At 37.9% G+C, this 15723-nt stretch overlaps 1 pseudogene; it reads left to right on the forward strand.

The window, feature by feature from the left end:
• The window catches only part of LOC149143088 (large ribosomal subunit protein uL3-like), a 38123-nt pseudogene extending 23067 nt beyond the window's left edge, over positions 1-15056 (forward strand).
• Positions 15057-15723: the final 667 nt, after the last annotated feature.

A 15723-nucleotide genomic window follows, 5' to 3' on the forward strand; every position in this document is an offset into this window, starting at 1 on the left:
GGAGCTCGAATTGTGAAAGCAATTAGAGCGACCAACACTCATCTCAAGAAAACTTGTTCTAGTTTGTTGCTTTTATGGGGAAAGATGACTTTAACATTGTTGACGTTGAGGTATATGTCATATAAATCCTCTATAGTATACTTTAGTTTACATTCTAGCGTTCATCGTCTTTCATGTGTTACACTTTGCACTATATCTTATTTTTTTTTTTAGAAAAGGAACTCAGTACTGATGGTAAGTTACAAGATTTGGGGAAAGAGGAGAATAATAACACTGGAGCGATAAATACAAAAGGAGAGAGAAGATAATTGGTCTAGTGAAACCCTTAAATCCAATATCCCACATAAGACACAAACATAGAGATTGATGGTGAAGTCTACAGAGTTGGTGAATTCACCTACAATGCCTTGGCAACACAATGATAATGTTTTGTAGTAATGAAACAACATTTCATGTGTAAATTGTAGTCCAACCAATATTAAGTTGGAAACTCATATTGTAATACTTAGCATTTCATATAATATAATTTATGTGGTTGAAATTATTTATAGTTGCACTTGATATTGTTTAGTAGTGTAATTAACATATGTAACTTTGCATTTCAATATTAGGCGAACAAGTGCACATTGTATGATATTTTTTTTAATTTAGTCGCAAACAATTTAACACTACTAAATTAGTAGTTTATATTGATTAACTATGAACACAAATAACTTAAACATATGACTAAATTAGTCATTTATAATGATTATTAACGAAAACAAATGAAATGAATATAAAGTACTAAATTATTCATTCATATAATGAATATGAAACTACAAAAAAAGGATAAATGACTACTATAAATGATAAATTTGTGACAAATGACAACTAAATTTTGCATGTATATGACTATTAGTAGGTAATTTACAGTATCTTCTAACACGACCAAAATTAAGTTATATTTCCTTAGTCATTAATTGGTTTCAAACGATGACTAAAATTTGCATATATATGACTATTAGTAGCTAATTTACAGTATCTTATAAAGAAACCAATATTTTGGTCATTTATTTGGGCATTAATTGGTTTTCTCAGATGAGTTATATATTTTGTTATAAATTTGATCATTAATTGTGACAATTAATGACTAAAGAAATGACTAAATTAATGACCAAATTTATGAGTAAATATACTACTAGACAATAAATTTGATACAACCAATTAATCGCTAAGCTAAAAATGACTACAAGTTGGTTGCATTATAAGATACTGTAAATTAGTTACTACTGGTCACTGACTGCAAAATGGTTGTTTATATGAAAATTTTAGTCATTATCTTAGTAACTAATTAGCCATTTTGTACTAGTGTTTTGTCATCATTTGTCCACATGACATCATTAGAGTGGTGCCACATGTCACATAAAAATAAACCATTATGATTAGCCGAAAGAAACCTTCCATGTGTCACACATACGAGGTGACATGTCATCATTTTGGCCAAATAATTTCCACTTGTTTCCTGCCTATCGAAGCATGACAACATATCGGTCCTTGGCTCCCTAGGTGAATCTATTTTCCCAACTTCGTAGTCTAGCTAGGGATTAGGACCAATCATGGATTAGGACTAATCCCTATTAGATTATGTTAAACCATGTTTAGTTAACCAAATCACTTGACCAACTGTCATTGCCACTACGTCATCTCTAAGGCACATCACCAACCTCATAATCAAATCACAATCTACCATCTATCATCACTACCACATCATAGGGTTGCCACGTTATTTCTTCCTAAGTCCATTTCTTGTGTTTTCACTTTATAAATAAATTGGGGCCACACTGTGAATTTTCCTATTAGTTGTTGATACATTTTCCATTGTCTATTGGTGACATTTCCATCCTATTCCCAAATTCCTAGGAAAACCAACTGACCAAAATTTCACAAACTACTACAAATTTAGGGTCATGAATTAACACTAATCCATGATTAAAATAATAAATGGTCTGAAATTAATCACTAGGAAAATTAACTTGTGTTGGAACTTGGAGCCTTGGAACCCTACCAAACTTTAAAGTGTTATAATTCCTTATACATTTAGAGTTATACCAAGTGCCCTATACCATTAGATAGGTCTTTGAGAGGATTTTACAGCCATAAATTTTGTGTTCCCTTTTGAGAAACATAACCTAAAAACGTTTTTAGTAAACTCAGAACATCCTCAGGCCTTCAAACATCCTTTGACATCAATGAAATGAGTTGTCATCAATGACAACATACTAATCGAAAATATTCACCCTTTTCATTGATGGAAACACCACCAAACATTGACAGTCGTTGATGGCATGAAATCCCTTGTCAAGCTACTATTCCAAAGGCTACTCCTTCTCTCATGCTACTAACAAATCCCTTCTCTCTCTCCCAATTTAAAATCAATGGAAAAGAAGATTACTAGGTATTATTCATTAAAGATGGTTTTTAGTCTCTCATTTTTTATCCAATGTTTACTCCCCTTGTGAATACTTCCTTTTATATTTGCTACAATATGACTCCCTCTGTTTATTTATCCTCCTTAACTAGTGTTTATTTCTTGTCATCTACATCTTAGCTACTCTTGTCAATATCATACTCCTTAGTTGAGATTAATGACACATTCCTTCTCATAGAAAAGAAATTACTCCCATTTTATGTCTAAGACATTCAAAGCTTTCAATTGGTAAAGGTTTGGTAAAATTATTTGCATTTCTTTTTGTTGGAATGTATTCCAATTTGACAGTTTGATCAACAACTTGTTCTCGAAGAAAAATGTACTTGATAGGAATGTGCTTCATTTTAGAGTGCATAACAAAAATTTTAATATGTTGATAGCATTTCTATTTTCACACATAATGGGAATAGGTCTATCACCATTCTCTTGAAGGTCTTTGATATTATACTTCATCCACAAAACTTTAGTACAAAAAGAGGCTATTGCAATATATTTTGCTTCACTAGTGGATAGAGAAATTGAAGTTTGCTTCTTGTTGAACAAGGATACTAGATAATTTCTTAGAAATAAATCTCCTCCACTAGTGCTCATTTTATCATCAATACTTTTAGATCAATCTACATTTTTATAGGTTTTGAGTGTAAGATTTGTCCCCCCTAGATACCATAAACCATAATTAAAAATTCCTTGTAAATGTCTTAATATTATTTTAATTTCATTCACATGAGATCCCTTTGGACTTGATTGAAATCTACCCACAAAACCTACTTCTTGCATGATATTTGGAATTGAAGATGTTAACTAGAGAAGGTTTACAATCATAGACCTATATGTGGTTTGGTATATTTCTGGAGACTCATCATCCTTAATAATTTTACAACCCATTACTGTAGGAGTGCTCACATATGCACAATTTTGCATACGAAAATTATTTAATATTTCATTAAGGAACTTGATCTAAGATATAAACATACATTTTTCTAATTGATTAACCATAAAGTCAAGAAAGAAAGAAAATACCCCCATATACATCTCAAATTCCTTTTCGATGTTCACTGCAAAACTTTTGCTCATAGAATCATCATCACTTCCAAACATTATGTCATCCACTTAGACAACAATAATCAACATGTTATCTTTCTCAATCACGATGTAAATATTATTTTCTGTTGTACCTCTTTTGAAACCTTATTGTTGATTATACTTATCCAATCCAAAATACTAGGCCTTAGGTGCTTGTTTCAAACCATACATGACTTTCTTTAGTCTATACTCACGATTCTTATATTTTGATAGTTGAAATCCTTCTACCTACTCAACATAATTCTCTTCTTGGAGTTCTCCATAAAAAAATGTTGATTTACCATTTGATATACATTGAACTCTTTAAAATATGAAAAATCTAAAAAAATCTTGATTACTTCAAGTCTGTCTATTGGAGCAAATGTTTCTTCGAAGTCCACACCTTCAATTTGGTCATATTATTTACATATGATTCTTTCTTTATTCCTTACTACCTATCCATCCTTATTGAGTTTATTTCTATAGACCCACTTCGTTCCATTCACATTTTTTCCTTTTGGTCTTGGTAGATATTCTTAGGTCTCATTTTTCTCAATTTGATCTAGTTCTTGATTCATACATTTGACCCAATGTTCATTTTGACTAGCCTAAATAAAATTTTGAAGCTCCAATAAGGATAACACAACTAGGTTCTCTTGGTCTGGTATAATGGAAATATTCCTTCTTTTTTGAACTCCTGATTGCTTATCTCCCAAAATTTTATTATTTGGATGATTCTTTTGAATATATTTGGGCAATGATTTTGAGGACAATGACTCACCTTTTTCTCTTTCATCGTCATCATGCTCTTCATCCTTATTTTTATTTGATTATGATCCTTTGTAGATAATTGGCTATGACTAGGCTCAAGGAAGCATTTCATCTATTTTTACATCAATGCAAAAAATTCGAATCCTTTTGTTGTAACATCTATATCCTTTCTTCTATAGGTATATCCTAGAAAAATTCCTTCATTAGCTCTAGAATCAAGTTTCCCTATTTCATCTTCATTTATCATAATGAAGAATTTTAGTCCAAAAACTCTAGACTATTTGAATATTGGCCTACCTTTCCATATTTGGTAGGGAGTTTTGGTATCATTTACTCTTATTTGAGCTTTGTTCAAGATATAGAATGTCATGTACACTTCTACTCCCCAAAATCAGTCTAGTAGTTGAGATTCAAAGAGCATGGATCTGGCCACATCTTGAACTATTCTATTTTTCTTTTAGCCACATGATTTTTCTATGGAGTTTTTGCAATAATGATTGTTCACAAAAAGCATTGAATTCACATGAAGTGAAACCTCCTCCTTTATTAGTTCTTAGGAATTTGATGGCCTAAATCTATTTCATTTTCTACTAGATCCTTGACAACTTCAAAAGATTCAAAAGTTTATGATTTCTCTTTAAGAAAAGTAACCCAAGTCATTCTTGTATAATCACACGAAAAATATAAAGTACCTTTCTCCTTCCAGGTTCTGAATTCTCGATGGCTCACAAAGATCAATGTGAATGATTTCCAAGGGCATGGATCTAGAATATTCTTTTCTTTCGAAAAAGACTCTAGTTTGTTTTGATTGAAGGGAAAAGTTCCGAGGGGATAGGGTTGAGAATCCCAATGTAGTAGAATAAAAATATAACAAATAGAACTCTTACAATCATAAAAAGAACTTGAATTAACAAAAGTATGGACTATAAATGTACCTGGAGGTCCTATGTTTGAAGTAGATCCCGTAGGGTCCAAACCTTCTATCTACTTCCAAAATGTGCATACCTGCAAAAAAATCATAGAAACATGATCAAATCACCAAATTGAAAGTACAAGTACACACACACACATACATACACACATAGATGCATTACAAATTAACATTCATAGAATAAAAATGCAATTTCGAAAGAGAACATGAGTCTATTTATTAACTGAAAGTAGCAAGAATAGGTGAAGCTAGAACTTGATTCTAAAAAAAGGTACTGAAGAAACCTTCTTATGGATATATCCAACACAAGGCATCAAAGACTTCCTCTCCAATATATGCAATAATATGCTAGATAAGAAGGTTGAGCATCTTTTCAAGTAAACAAGGGTTTCCTAAAGACTCAGAGTGCAGGAGGCACAAGAAAATTGTAGACTTGATCTGGGGAAATTTGGGCATAATGACGATACCTCTCCTTAGGAATAAATTAGGCCTACCCAACGAGTGTATATATATGACCTCAAACTAGTTCATGTTGTTAGGCCATGGGATCCTATAGGTGGGCTTAAGGTAAAACCTATAAACCCTTGATCAGGAGATCAAATTTTAGCTCAGAAATGAAAGTGCCCAGAAATTATTGAAACCAACATCAAGTCGAAGTGCTTGTCATTATGAATCCAATGACATTCATTTCACCTCAATCTGACACCATATGCTCAAGTTATTATGTTCTGATCCTTTGACCCAACAACTAGAAAATGAGCAGGTTTGCTAACTAGGTAGCTGACTAGGCTTCAATACTACTGACATCAGCATGCCATTGTGCAATTACAAACCAATCAGGTTCTACTATGTGGCAGCCTCATAAGGTCGAATTTCTCATGTTTTTATTGCTTTATTTTGATGTGGTGGACCGATTAGGGTGAGCCACGTGGCCCAACCAGAGGCCACCACGTGTCACCCCATTATTGGCCAAAATTTGATTTTTTGGTCAGATAGGCTAGGCACAATTTGAATGCATGACATCCCGTCCCACACGCCAACACTTTACCATCTCTTCTACATTGTGGATCTTAACATATATGGGTTGCGACCTTTATTTGAAGTTTAGCCCAACGACTTTTTGGAGGAGGGGTCAGGCTGTCAATCCCAACCCTCAATCACTTGCACCACCTGACCTTAGTGCAAAGGAATTGGGGCTCAGTACCTTAGCCCGACCCTTGGTCATAGAACCACCACACGACCACAAGTGAGGCAAAATTGAGTATCGATGGAACGGGGGCTTGGGAATAGCCTAGCCCCTGGTCATATAGACCTACACATGACTTATTGCATTGTGGGACCTGACCCAGGTGCAAAGTTAGCTGCGCCAACCAACAAAACCCTAAACTGTTGGCCCTTTCAGAAACAACCAGTGTAGCACAGGTTGCAGTCTCACCCGAAGCAGTATTGGGGGATGACAGAACTAAGTTTCTGTATCCAGAGGCCTGTGTGATAACATCCTATGGCTCCTAGGAATTAGTTCTATGTTCACGAATCCTAACCCTTCCAAGACATATAATTATAGTAATTCACTTAAATGGTATTTATATCTTCGCAGAGGTCGTGCAACATTCATAACATGTATAAATTATATTGATCTACCACTTTCACGCATAAGATAATCATTCACTCATATAAATTGTGATACAGAGTGAAAATGTAGAAAAATATAGAAGTAAGAATAAATACACAGATGCACGAGCATCGAATCAAAACTATCTTTATTACATGAATTTGCTCGAGTATAAACTCTTCTTCCCTGTGCACTCAGCTACAGGGGTCCATGCACTTAGCTTGTGGACTTACCAAGGTCTCCACATGCTCAGATGCAGGAGCATTCTTGTTTGCCTAAGTACAGAAAATAGACCTTTCCTGCCTTAGCTTACTTTTGCTTACAAAGATTTCTATTAATTAGTTATATCTTATACTTGCTATGGATCTTCTATTTATAGCCTCTGATTTTACAATACCATGGTCTGCGGACCATGGGTAGGTCTCAAAACCTTCCTATCACCTACCAACCTAAGGGAATAAAGCCCCTTTGACTCTTACTATATGTGTGCTCTGCTACAACAAATCACAAAGACTTTACATCTTTACAAAAAGAAATTACAAAATTGACAAAAAAATTTCCTAGGGACCCCATCCCAATAGGCTCCCAACACAATTTGGTGACTCGTCCTCGAGTCACTCATCTGGTGCTTTAATCTTGGCTTGGAGTTCATGGAACTCTAATTTCAGAACCTATAGATCCATTGTTCCCTGCATAGATTCTTGCTGCACTTACTCGACTAACTTCTATGTAGTGGGGCCTTCCACTATGAGGCCCGTTGTCCTTTACATCTGCTCTATGATTTTGATCTTTATTTGTATTGATAGAGTGAGTTGGTTGGCTTCCTCTGTCCAAGGCTATGTCCTGTCCCTAAGAATGGCCTGTTTTTAGTGAAACTCTTCAATTTCAATCTTAAGCTTCTTTTCTTCCTGTAACTGCGTGAACCTCTATATTGGTGCTAAAGTGTGTGCAGTCAACCTTATCTCATCAAATTGCTATTGTTTCTCTCTAAGGTTAGCACCAATCTTCTGTAGAGTGGGGTCCTCCTATAGAGACATCCAAAGCTCCATGGCCTGCTTAAACAATTTTATGGTGTCCTTGACTATTGTGTCTAGTGTGGCCATTCCCTCTTTTATAACTGCTCTGCGCTACTCCCAAACTTATGGCAGATTTGTCAGTTGCAGCTTCAATTGTAGCTCTGTAATTTGCAACTGTAGCTCAAATTGTACTCGACAAATTTCATATTTAGACTCCTTCACTGCTGCAACTAGTTTCTGGATATTTTCGGTTGATTCTACATCCGCTGCAATGTTGAGTTCAAGCAGCGCATTACAAACCTGTGTAATCGCAACTTTTAAGTGCTGGCTATGCGTGGAAAATCATGCATTCTCCTTCCGTTCCTGGGCCTTTTCTTCAAAGATCTGTGTGTTGTTTATTTTGACTTCATTAATCACCAAAAACACCCACTGCTCCCTAACCCTTAGCTCATCTGATACACCTTGGTGCAACTCATGTAGGGTCTTGATAGGGAGAGTCGCAAGGTTGATGGCCAAATGTTTCAACTTCGAAAGCTCGGTGTTGGTCTATTCTTGTTGGGCATGCAAGGTCCCGTCTGGTAACTGAATCGCCTAGAGATCCAAAGTTCGATCTGTGTCCAAAACCGGCACACTTGCTTGATGCAGTCTCTCCTGAATCCTGCTCTCTTGTAGTCAGCCTATCTGGATCTGCAGATAGCACAGATTCTTCTACACATTTCCTAGCACCTACTGGTGCTGCTGCTCAAATTGGGTCCATAACTCTGTCGTGGTGTTCCAGACCTTGTCATCGATTTCATTTAAGTCCCCTTCAGTGAGGACTAATAGATCCACCTAGGAGAATATTATTGACTTCTACTTATTTTGTGGCCTTAAGGTTGTCTGCTTCGGTCGTTTCTTGACCACAAAGGGGGTTCCCTACTCCGTGCCGCAACCCTCTTCGACCTTTGACCCTTCCTGGTCCTGAGTGTGCTGAGATTCAGACTTCTCAACCTATATCATAGTTTCCTGGGCCACCTGCTCTTTGTCAGCAGCTACCTTAGCAGCAGCATCCTTGGTAGCAACTTCTTTAGCAACAAATTCCTTCTACTATGTAGCTTTCTCCTAAGCTGCAACTTGTTGCACCTCGTTCTATTGTTCCACTACTGATGTATGCACGGTAATACCTTCTGCTTCCTTGCACATTCCCTCACTTGGATCTAATGGGTACAACCACTCCCCTGGCCATTTACCCATAATTTTGTGAACATCCACCTTGCCAACAAGGTAAGGCAACTTACGCCATATCTTCTTTGAATATGTATATTGTGGAAGTCAGCCTTGAATTTGACGTAGGGCTCAAGTTGATCATGTAAGGTAGGTGAAAGCCTCGGCCTTTGGCTAATCACTGTGTGCAGATCCATTTCCACTAATACCCAAAACATCTTGGTCTCTGTGACCTATGTTGCATGTTTTTCTTCCCAGAGTGAGGTGATTCACTGCCTCTGGAAGGTCTAGGTATTGAGGAGAAAACTGGTTGTCCTCTGACATCCTCCATGCTACTAAGACTATTAAAAGTGACAACTAGGCATAATGAAATGCCTTGCCCTCATCCTAGGCCTCTCGACAATTTGCCAAGAACCCCTTGCACAATTACTGAGCTTATTTGTACTGGACTCCTTCGACACATTTCGTAGCCAAGGAGATCATCGACATCGAAACCTTGTCCGTGTGACACTTTCACATGATTTTTCATGCCAATATCTATGCTATGAACTGTACCATAGGGTATTTGATGGAGCAAATGGAATATCCGTGCGACTTCTTAACGAACCCGAACTTTCTCTTCATCTAATCATTGAGTTGATTCTCCTTTGTTTTCCCTCCAAATGCTTATGTTGGATCCACACCTTGATAGAGCAGCAAGATGATCCAGTGGATTGACATATCAGTAATAGGGACAGGTTCTCCTAGCCAGAGACACCCATCGTGCACCAAGGTGAGTAATTTCCTAACACATATAATGTTAATGATTGTACAACTAAAGTGCAGCACCCAGAGCATGTTTAGAAGCCCCGCTTTCTCAACTCCTGTGAGCCACTTCTTAGTATCCAATTACATAACCCTGGTATCCTCGTAATATATTTTTGACAAATATTTGTTCGACACAAGCCGAGGGAACTTCTCGTGATCTCCCAAATCCCAATCCTCTAGCTTAAGCAATGGAATGCAGCCCAATAGCGCACCCTCAAACACCACCTTCTCTAGGAATAGTGGTGTAGAGACCATGAATTTGGCATTATCTAGATCTTTAGGCACCTCGCATGTGCCCTTTTCAATGGGATGTACTGCGGGAGCTGAGTCATAAGCTCACCCTCTTCATCATTGATCTCCTTGATGCCTCCATGAATTTCTTCTTCATCTAAATAAAGGGGCTCATGTGGCCACTGTGCTTTGTCCATTTTCCCCTTCTGGTGGATCTTTCTCGGAATTTTTCGCGGTGATTTCCTCACCGAAAATTGTTGTGGAATTTTTAGCTTTTTATCATTTGCAGAGGGCTTAGGTCTAGGAGACCTAGGCACTATAGTTGTATTTCTCATAGGAGAGGGAATTTCTTGAGCAAAGTGCATAGCTTCAGAGGGCACGACTTTTGTTTCAGGTGGAGTGGCAGTCATTCTCTCCAAGATGATCTCACAGTTCCACTCAGGTAAGTTGGCAAACTTCGGCCATGCTAGGATGTCTTCCCAAACTTTCTCAGACATACAATATTCATGCTAGCGGAAAATATTAAGGAAAAATCGTCTACAACAAATTGTTCAAATGTTAGGTGGCTTGCCAGATTTATAGGTGAATTTTAATTCAAATCCAACAGTTCCCTCCAAAATTCTATCATTAATGCATAGTTGGTGGCAAATTTCCAACAATCTGCCCCATAAATGTGCCCACCCCACTCCTCCTAACAGAAATTTTTCCATCCCATCATCTACAGTGGATCCAAAGGCTACTTTTTGACCAAGCTGCACAACACCAACCTTTGTGGCATAGCCACCTTAGCACAACTCCCCTCGACACCCTACATTCTTCAATCACACAACCCTCTTACTTTGGCTTCCAGATCTTTGGGTAGTGTAGTTTATAGTCCTGTACTTCCTTGCAACTTCTTGGAGTACTAAGACTATCCCACCATCATATAGTCATTGCACTGGGGAGAGATCACCCTTGTACAACTTCAATCAACTGCCATTCACTCTGCATGGAAATCATTCTCCATTTAGATTCACAAGCTGAACTGCGCAACCATCTATAATGTACTTTACCACATAGGATCCAAGTCAATGCATTTGAAACTTTCTAAGAAATCTCGTAAATTTGTTGTCATATAATAAAACCAAATCATTAACCTGGAAGGTGTGTTGCTTTATATGTTGACTGTGTCATGCCTTTTTGCACTTGTTGGTGAAATCCTACTAAAATCCGATCCTCCTCCAATTCCATTAGCTGCGTGAGGTGCTCCTACATAGTCTTACAACTAGCCATGTCATTTAGTGTTGCAATCCACAGACTCGACACAATATATTCCATGGGCATCACAACCTCTTGCCCATAGACCAACCAGAAAGGGGTTTGGCTTATCAGTTTTTTGCAAGTGGTTCTATACGCCCATAGGATTGCTGGTCTGTGCACATCCCAGTCATTCTACCTTCTGCATCAAGCCTTCATTAAAGCATTTTCTAGGATTTTATTGAAAGCTTCTATTGTACCACTAGATTGAGTATGGTAGGGTGTAATCTTCTGATGATAAACCTGGAATTATTCAAGCATCGCGGAAATAATCTCGTTTAAGAAGTGTGTGCCCCTGTCACTCATTAATATCTTAGGGCAACCAAATCAGGACAAGATAAATTCAAAAATAACGCTGCCCTACAGTACCTTACCAGTTGAGCCTCCGCTCATTGCGTCAAGTATTTGGTTGCTATGATGATATACCGTGCTCCAATATTTTTCCCTAATGGCTTGATTGGACCCACAAAATCAATCACCCACTTAGAAAATGCGTGCAAATTTATCTGTGGATTTAAGGGCAACCTGTCCCTCCGTGATGGTTTCCCCATCTTTTGGAAAGCATCACACACCCTACAATACTCTTTAGAATCCTTATGCACCATTGGCCACCGAAGTCAAGCGCGCAAGATCTTCTATGCGATCACTCTCCCTGCATAGTGGCCTCCTGCTACTCCTCCATGTGCTTCTGTGAGGATGCTCAGTCATTCAAATTTTGGGAAATATCGGTGCGGTATCTCATCGCAACCCATTTTATACAGGTGTCCCGCGATCACAGAAAATTAGTCATGTGAACCACCAAATCCTTTTTCTGCTATGTAGAATATATCTCTGTGGATGGAGTCAGTTGTTAAAAATTAGATTATATCAGTAAAGTGATTGTCTACGACACGAACAACAAAGAGCTACACAAGAGGAAACCATTTTTCCAAACTAGTAGACTCATCACCCATCTCAATCCAGGAGAGATGATCAGGACCAAGATTGAACCGTCTAGGTGCTACATATTTGGGCACTTCAACCCCAATATTATATGTTGACAAAATAAGACTCATCAACCCCTAAAAGATTTGTTTCATACCTTAAAATAATATGGTCATCTGATTACATCATTCCCCAAAAGTTCCACTTGAAAAACCACCCAGAAATGGCCTAAACTGAACCATACTGACTGCTACACTGGCCAGGTGTGATGCATACTGAGTTATACACTGCGCAGGTGCGATGCATACTATTTGCGCCTTCTATAGGGTGCGATGGGTGAGGATGGACAAATGTTCGAGACAATTTTCTAGGTGGTTGCTCATGGAATCTTCTAGAAACCTCTCCTATGGCACTTGCCTCTCTGAATTTTCCTAAGGATGAGTAAGAGATCTAAACTTCAGTTATCTCTCCTCTTATGGAACCAAATGTAACAAGTGAAATGAAACTAATCAAAACCTAGAGATGACTCACACCCTTGCACACATCTATAAATGGATCCCTCATCTAAGAGATCTAGAGGCTGGAATATTGTGAATTGCAAGGAAGTGATGATAGTTTGAATTTTAGGAAAGAGCATTGTATTGTTGGTGTGATCTTGCTATTTCATGAGGTGAAGAGGGATTGATGCTAGGAGGATGATGCTGGATCAGACATCTGGGTTGTAATTCTGCCTTTTATTTAATAAAGTTCTTCAAGTTTTCTTCCATATGATTATGCAATTGTGAATGTTATCATTTGTGAATGCTATTGTATGTTCATTATATGTCTGATTTTGTAATGTTTATGATATAATAGATGAAGATGCTTTGATGGTTCTTTGCTACTGTGTTTCTACATGTACTCTCCAAGAGGGATAAGTATGGAGAGGAGTTGCAAGCTCTATCAAGGGGGAGAGAGATCAAGCAAGGGATTAAGAAGAAGTTCCAGGTTGTTTCATTGCCTTTCTCTTATCTATTATACTAGAAGAAATTGTGAATTGCTTTAAACTATTTTTTCTAGGGTAGCTGCCAAACCTAGAGGGCTAGTCGTTCAAAAAGACACTAGTTTTCCCAGAAACACCAGGATTGACAATCACCTCAAAATCGTACTCCTGAAAGATAAACAACCATCTATTTATATCCCCCCCCCCCACAACAAAGGCTTATTGACCAGGTATTTTAGAGCAGAATGGTTTGTATACATCTTGAAATGTGCGCCTAATAGATAGTGCCACAATATCTGTAGCATGTACACCATATCCAGTCTTTGTGCTCTGTATTTGAGTAGTTCTTCTCTACCTTAGACAACTTCCTACTCACAAATTCTATAGGATGATCAATATCACCTTCACCTCGTTGGGTCTGCATCCCACCTAACCCAATATAAGAAGCCTCCACATCAACATAAAACTCCTTTTTCCAATATAGAAATACCAGAATTGGCGCAGTGCCCATCTCGTTCTTTAGAATATCTAAACTGTTCTGACACTCTTCATCCCAGCAATATTTCATGTCTTTCTTCAACAATTTCTCCATTGGTGTAGTTATTTGCACATATTTCTTGATAAATTTTCAATAATATCTCGTATGGCCCAATGTCGCGTGTAACTGTTTTACATTCTTCAGGGCCTCCAAATTGAGAATAACAATTATCTTTGTAGAGTCTAGCATGAATCCCCACTTGCAAACCACATGACCCAACAATATTCCATAAGAAACAAAAAATATGCATTTTTCAATTTCAGGGCGATCTAATCTGTGCAACAGGTGTCCATCATAAGGCGCATACTCGCAACGTGGCACTTTACCAACCCCAATATAGTCCAATCATCAATGTAAACTTCTAAGAACTTGTGGATGAATTCCTTAAAAGCTTCAATTACTACCCATGAGAAGATCCCAGGTGCATTGTTCAATCCAAATGGCATTACTGTGTAGTGAAAACATCCCCATTTCATCTCAAAGGTGGTCTTGCTACAATCCTCAGGCACGATCTTAATCTGATGGTACCCTAAGAACCCATCAGTGAATGAATAGGCTTCCTACCCTCCAAAATTCTCTAGGACTTCATCTGTAAATAGCATTGGGAATGAGTCATGGATGCATGCATCATTGACGTTCCTTATATCTACGCATATCTGGATTTCATCTTGTTGCTTCTTTTCCTGGACTACCATATGGCTTACTTAGTCTGACTCCTCCATTCATTCAATGATCCCCGCTTCTAGAACTTTTTCCAACTCCTTGCGCACCTTTTCCTTATATTTGGGATTCAAACAGTAGGGTCACTAGTTTACAGGCTTTGCGTTTGGCTTCAAAGTAATCTTCATCACATCGATGTCCCCAACTATCCCCTTCAAATCTGAGAACTTGGTGGGAAACAAGTCCTGGTATTCGCGCAATAGTTTCGCAGCCTTATCAATTGTATCCTCATCCCAATAGTTGGATATTTTAGCAAACTTTAGTTGCGCATCTGATCCAATGTTTATCTATCTAGTCTTCAAAGGTTATGTTGTGTCAGGGATTACTGCTTTGGGTCCTTCAACTTCGCGCTGTCCCTCAGACTCTGGAATGCTGATATTTCTAAGATCATCTTCTTCTTTTTCTTCTGTAGTCACGTTATATCTTTCCAGCACATGGCGCAACTTCATATTCCAGTCTGGTTAAACCCATTCTACGAGGTCCTCAGGCATTCTAAAGGTTGCAACCTTAATTTCTTGGAGTGCTTCATCAATACATTCAAATCCATCCACAAAGCTAAAGGTTAACAAGAAACTTTCCTTGTGGATATCCCACTCGACTATTCCATGGCGTAGCTCCGTTTCCAGGTACCAATTCATCGAAATGGTATCCAAAGTGTGACAAAACATGTGCACCCATTCAAGCTGAGGACTCTCTCCGCATGCTTTAATCCATCGTGCCAGATGCTCGAGCGGATCGTCTTTTCCAGTGTATTTCTCTGTCATACAGGTATTGGTGTACCTGAACCTCAGCTTCATTATTCACATGTATTATTTCCAATTAGCAAATTTGTCCTTATGCGTACCCCACCAGCGGGGAGGAGGTAGCGTGAAGTGCTAGATGTAGTGCCTGGAACCGATGTTCTTCTGGAATCTCCTTTTCAAACTTTTCCAAAAACAAATTAGCATAATCTAAACCATCATAGTGAGGTAGATTTCGTACCTTTGTAGATATGCAGCACAACGATTTTGTCAACATGTTGCAATGCAACGAGGAGACTTCAGGAAATCTGTTCTGCTAATGCTCAATCTATTCGTCAAAATCTGAGGTGCAGGAACTATCTTTATCGCATGTAATTCATTCATCTATTGTAGGATTGATCCAGTCCTCATCTTGGGCAATGA

Source organism: Pinus tabuliformis, chromosome X (genome assembly GCF_031772625.1).
Source record: "Pinus tabuliformis cultivar Carrire ecotype Pingquan chromosome X, CPIR1, whole genome shotgun sequence".
NCBI classification, from domain to species: domain Eukaryota; kingdom Viridiplantae; phylum Streptophyta; class Pinopsida; order Pinales; family Pinaceae; genus Pinus; species Pinus tabuliformis.